This window comes from Cervus canadensis, chromosome X (genome assembly GCF_019320065.1).
Source record: "Cervus canadensis isolate Bull #8, Minnesota chromosome X, ASM1932006v1, whole genome shotgun sequence".
Lineage (NCBI taxonomy): Eukaryota > Metazoa > Chordata > Mammalia > Artiodactyla > Cervidae > Cervus > Cervus canadensis.
Window position 1 is genome coordinate 59,656,087 of NC_057419.1, and position 6,378 is coordinate 59,662,464.

At 42.4% G+C, this 6,378-nt stretch overlaps 1 pseudogene; it reads right to left on the reverse strand.

Moving 5' to 3' along the window:
- Nucleotides 1–2,323: 2,323 nt before the first annotated feature.
- LOC122434806 lies at nt 2,324–3,532 on the reverse strand (annotated as a pseudogene).
- Between the last annotated feature and the right edge of the window lie 2,846 nt (nt 3,533–6,378).

The window sequence follows — 6,378 nt, forward strand, 5'->3', positions numbered from 1 at the left end:
CAAGGATGCCAAAACAAAGGCAAAGGCAGAATAAAAATTTGTGTGGGAAAACCAAAGTCCAGAAAGCCAGGAGTGTTCTCAAACTGAAAGTATACATGAGAGGCAAAGTTTGGAACTGGGAAACCAGGACTAGTATGATGTAATTATGCACAAAGGAGGTGGGAATAATGCCCATTAATGTTTTTTATTGATTGACTGAGACTTAGCAACTGGGTTATTTGACCTAATTAATTTCTAAACTACAATAGTCACTAGGTTGTACTAATTTAGGGAACAGATTGAAAAAGTTAAGTTGAATAGGCAGAAATACATTGTAAGCGTAAAAGCAGAAGCCAGAGGCCATGTACATGCCAAGTCTCTTCAGTTGTGTCCGACTCTGTGAACCTATGGACTATAGCCTGCCAGGCTCCTCTGTCCATGGGGTTCTCCAGGTAAGAATACTGGAGTGGATTGTCATGCCCTCCTCCAGGGGATCTTCCCTACCCAGGGATCAAACCCACGGCTCCTGCCGCTCCTGCATTGCAGGCAGATTCTTTGCTGCTGAGCCACCAGGGAAGCACAGACAGAGCCCAAAGAGAAAAAAGGAAGAGGCTAATGTAGGCACCCATGACTGGCTTTGGGAAATATCCTAAGAGCTCCAGGTCTAGCTGGAGGTTAGTATTTGGGGACTATGTAGGAGCCTGGTGCCCACCATTGTGCAAAAATATCCCAGTCTCAGGGGGGAGCTTGGGAAACTGGGTAGGAAAGATCAGTGGGCCCAGAAGTTAGGAATCTGGAAAAGTCTGCCTTTATGCAGGGATAATAAAGTCAGTTGTGAAGTTAACCCAGTGCTCCTTTCTATACCTCCAAAAGGTGGATATTTGTAAACCCAATACAGACTGTGTGTATGCTTAGTTGCTCAGTCGTGTCCAATTCTTTGTGACCCCCATGGACTGTAGCCTGCTAGGCTCCTCTGTCCATGCAATTTTCCAGGCAAGAATACTGAAACAGGTTGCCATTTCTTACTCCAGGGGATCTTCTAAGCCCAGGGATTGAACCCGCATCTCTTTTGTCTCCTGTTTTGGCAGATGGATTCTTTACCATCGCACTTCCTGGGAACCCATCCAACACAAACTATGAGTGAGTTTCTCAAATGAGTGAGGAGTATCCTGAGCTTATTATTCTGGAAAGCAGATACTCCAGGAGGCTGGGATCTTAAACCCAGGACCTTCTGCATATATCTTTTGGAATCCTGGGACAATTAGGAGCCTATTTGAGAGCATTTGGGGCTCAAAATAAGAATTTTGGGACTTTATTCCTCTGACCATTTGCATGAAATCAGAAAGTTAAGAGGAAGTAAATGCATCTGCCAAGGGCTTGTCCTGAGTGCTCTGGCTCATTCAGTTGCAAGGGAGATGAAAGTGTGTGTTTTGCATGTATTTCAAGAAGAGGGCTTGAGTAGAACAGGGACCACAATAACAGAGAGATAATCACAATGATGACAAAAAAGATATATGCACACTTGAGGCTAATTTTGAGGAGACTACATAGAGATGCATATGACCTTTGTATGTATAGCAACAACTCCCACTAGTGAATATGACAATCGATGTCGTAGGCTTCTTTCATTGTTATTAGTATTGCCTCCTCTTAGAGGAAGAGAGGGAGCAGAGGGATAAGACAAGGGTGGAATAAACTTTTCCTCTACATATGTACTCTTGTCACTATTCAATGCTTAAGCATACCAGTGTTCAGAGAGATTATATAAGTTTCTAAGAACAGTTTGTAGGCATAGTTAGTTGTCAAACATAGGTCTGTGTTATTCTAGACCAGTCTTTAATGCAATGCTATATTTCTTTTAATGGGTCTGAGGGTGTCAGATAAAAAAGGCAAGTGCTGAGAAATCCAGTGGACAGCCAAGATTTGCAGTTAGATCAGTAAGGGGAGGGGAAGAGATTATTAGACCAGAAAACAGTCTAAGAGGTACTAAGGGGGTTGCATATGTTATTTTTAAGTTTTGTTGCAAGACAACAAGGTAGTTGTTAGCTAGGATAACTAGCTCTTCTGATGTGCCTAGGATTTATCTGTTTTTAGTGCTAAAATTCCTATGTCCAAGAAACCCCTCGGCCTCAGACAAACAGACTGTCATTTTGTTAGCTCACTTTACAAATGAAGACCATGAGTCTTTTTTTTTTTTACCTTAAGAAAATCAATAGCTTTATTTTCCCCCAATATACATTTAGAAAACTGGTCTAAGAGGTTTCATGAGATAGACCAGACGACTATATACAAACTCAGGAATTCCAGATCAGCAAGACAAAGTGCACAGACGACACACTCTTCCCCAGGGTCCTGAAGCCTAGGACCGTCCCAGCAGAGGTGAGGCAAGCTCCTGGATGGCTGTTGAGTTCAACTGAGGAATCATGCTGATCTTCAGGAGTTTGCTGCTTGCATACTTATTCTTGATGGTGGTGAACTTGGTCATGTTCTCGTTGACACGCATGACTTTTTTTGGCCATATGCCGCATGACCTCCAGCACCTCTCTCTGTGTAGCCGGTGTAATACTGCTGCTTTAAGTTCCATTTTCCTTGGCCTAGAACCTTCTGGGACAGGCAGGAAGCGGCTGCCGCCACCTTGGAAGGGTGATAGTGCACCATGTCATAGTCAACGAGAGTCAGCTCCATCAAGTATTTGGCTAAAATGTGCTGTTCAGCATCGACCTCCCCAGCTTTCGATACCCGCCTTAAGAAATGTAGTGGTAACGGTCGACCCAGCTCAAATTTCAGTTCCTTCAAAACCAGAGTTTCCATTTCTCGAATTTGAGAACTGGTATAAGCATTGTCAGTGATGTAAACAAAGTCTTCGATGTTTGGAGAAAACATTTCCTCATACTTGGAAGCCAAGAGCAGTGCCTTAATGCCAACCAGCTGAAGCTTCTTACGAGAGACTGGCTGAACCTGTAAATATCGGTCCATGATTGCAACACACATGTACAGCGTTTCCTGCAGCAGCCTGAACTTGGAGTGCACTTGCACCAGCCAGTCCACCAGGATGGCACGCATGTGGCTGTTTATATCTCTCCCATCTAGGAAATGTGTTTATGGACTGCAACACCTCAAGCTGCCTTAGATACTGGTAGATATCCTTCACATAGTCGCTGCAGAGCTGAGGGTTCTCCCAGTCCTCAGTATCAATATCCTCAATTTTGCAGAGCAAGGCATCAGAAAAAGCTTGGCAGAGGTTCTCTTCCTTCATGGAGATGTCCTGAGGTGTGGGAGAAGGACCTTTTGGAGCCAACACATCCATATGCACTGGTTTCACAGAAGCAGTCAGTTTCGAGTGCTTGTTGACATTTGTTGTTTTGGTGGGTGGAACAGGCACTTTAGTGTTCTGGGCTTTCTTAGCTACTTGTATGACTCAGGTTGTAACCCGATTTCCAATTTCTTCTAAAAATGCCCGCCTGATAGTCACATGACTTTTAGGTTTAGAATTAACTCCTGTGTCATTATTCTCTAAATTGGTGGACACCGTCGGGTGTCGGAGCAGCGCCATGAGGAAACGGACAGGCAAGAGTGGCAGCCCTGCCCAAGGAAGGACGTGGACTGGACACAGAGCACTAGCTTCCGCCACGCCATTAGGACTGTGCTCCGGCCCGCAAGCTAGGAATCTTCTGACCATGAGTCTTATAAAGGTGAATAACTCATTCAGTGCCCTGAAATTAGCAAGAAACATAGAAAAGGCAAGAAACATAGAAATGACAACAAACTCCAACAGCCAAATCTTTCAGTTTCACAATGCTATATCCATGCTGTCTCTCCAGCAGCTCAAGAGGGCTAAGGAGGTGGTCTGGTAGTTTGGAAGGCTTTAGCTTTGATATCATCTATTCATTTAGTAAACATTCATTAAATGTCAATCATTATGAAAAGTGCTGGGAATGGCTTCAGGGCACAGACAAACTGAAAAATGGCTTCAGTGGAGAGTATAATGACTATATGAACCAGGCACTCTAGCAACACAGAGCCAAAGTCTGTATTCTTCCTGGAGGGATCAGAAAAAGGCTTCTCAGAGGAAGTGATATTTGAAGTGAGTCTTGAATGATAACTAGGAACTTATCAGGAAGGCAATTTTGTCTAAGCAAAGACAAAAAAAGAGCATGGACATTTCTGGGATTTTAACAAAATTGAGAGCAGGATGGGAAAGGGAGTGATAAGAAATTGGAGATGTAGAAAAGAATAATTTATCCACCCTACACATATTTATAGAATATTTATTGTGTTCCATACACTATTGTGAGTACTAGGAATAGAGTAGTGAGCAAGACTACTCACTAGGCATTAGTGAGTCCGTAGGCAAAGTCCATAGGCAAATAGTCCATTAGGCAAAGTCCTAATGTTATGGAGCTTACTGTCTAGTATAAGAAGACAAGCAATCAACAAACAAGAAAATACCAGATAGTTATAAGTGCTGTGCAAAAAACAAAATAAGGTAGTATGATAGACTCACTGGGTGGATCTTAATTTGAGTGGTCCATGAAGGCCCCTCTAAGAAGATGGCATTTAAGTTGAGATCTAAATGATGAGAAGAAACTAGGCATGAGACATTAGGAAAGAAGAGCATTTGGGGCAGTGGAAATTGCTTCAGGAATATCCTAAGATGGGAATGAACTTGATATGTTTGAAGAACAGAAATCAGAGGTGAAGGTTTAGCAGGGGATAGGAGCATATTATTTAGAGTCTAATATGTCATTTTCTTTGACTGAGATAGTATCTTATTGGAGATACTGAGCAGAAGAACACCATGGTTTAATTTGGATTTATAAAGGACTACTATTGCTGTCATGTGGGCTTCCCAGGTCGCTTAGTGGGTAAAGATTCTGCCTGCTAATGCAGGAGATATAGGTTCAATCCTTGGGTCAGGAAGATTCCCTGGAGGAAGGCATGGCAACTTATTCCAGTACTCTTGCCTAGAGAATCCCATGGACAGTGGAGCTTGATGGGCTACAGTCGATAAGGTCAGAAAGAGTTGAACATGACTGAAGCGACTGAGCGTGCATGCACACATGGCTGTCACGTGGAGAGTAGGCTGTAGGGAAGCAAGAGTGAAGCAGTTAGAAGGTTATTGTAACAGGGATTCTCTAAATGACAGAGGTTATGGTGGATCAGCCAAGTATGATAGCTATAAATGTAGTGAAAATGTAGAGTAAAGTGTACAGATTCAAGATGTGTTTTAGAGGTCCATGTAGACAGAAGTTGCTAATGGACAAAGAATAAAGGAAAGAGAGAAAGCAAGGATGACCATAAGGCTTTGGCCTAAGCAACTGGGTGGTATAATGAAGTACTCCATGTTCCATGTTGAGTTTGAACTTCATTCTAAAGACAGTAGGAGTTTTGATGTTAAAGAAAGGAAACAATACAGTCAAATTTGTGTTATAGAACAGCTATTACAACTAAGTGAAGAATGGATTAAAGAGGCAAGAGACTAGAAGCCAAGAACTCTTTTCTGGCATATGCAATAGGCAATTGCAATAGTCCAGAAGATAAATTATGAATCTGAATTAAGACAGTGGCTATGGAAATAGAGAAAGGGATTGATTGGATATCTCCTAGCCAAGTGGAAACCAGAAGACTAGTGATGGGGGGCTTCTCAGGTGGCACTAGTGGTAAAGAATCTGCCTGCCAATGCAGGAGACATAAGAGATGTGGGTTTGATCTCTGTGTCAGGAAGATCCCGTGGAGGAGGGTATGACAATCCACTCCAGTATTCTTGCCTTGAGAATCCCATGGACAGAGGAGCCTGGTGGGCTACAGTCCATAGGGTCTCATAGAGTCAGACACAACTGAAGCAACTTAGCACGCAATGATAAACGGTTGCTGAGTAAGGAAGAAAAGGGTTTGAGTTCCAGATCCACCAATTACCAGTGTGTGAATCTATGTGTTGAATAAATGATGAAGGAATAATTATGATTTCAGGAAAACTTTACCTCTCTTGCCTTAGTTTTCTACCTGTAAAGTAAGGATGTGCTACATCAATCTGTTGTTATGAGAATTAAATTTATTTATGAACTTAAAAAAAAAAATAAAGTGAGCCTCTTGTAGGCAACATATAGTTGAAAAATCTTTTGTAACGCCCCCTATATCCCCCAACTATGAGCCTCATACATAGCAGGCACTCATAAATGTCTATCCATTGTGAGGCAGGCTTATGCAGACAACTTATGAGGAGCTCAGCATCTATGGGATACATAACACAAGGAGAGGGGCAGGTCATGAATTTGGGACAATTATTTAATGACTATGAGCTGTCCCTCATATATGTCCCTTACCAATCTTTCATGATGTTGCTTGATTGGGACTTGCAGACTGAAATCCTTACCTAGTATATTTATCCTTTGGATAAGC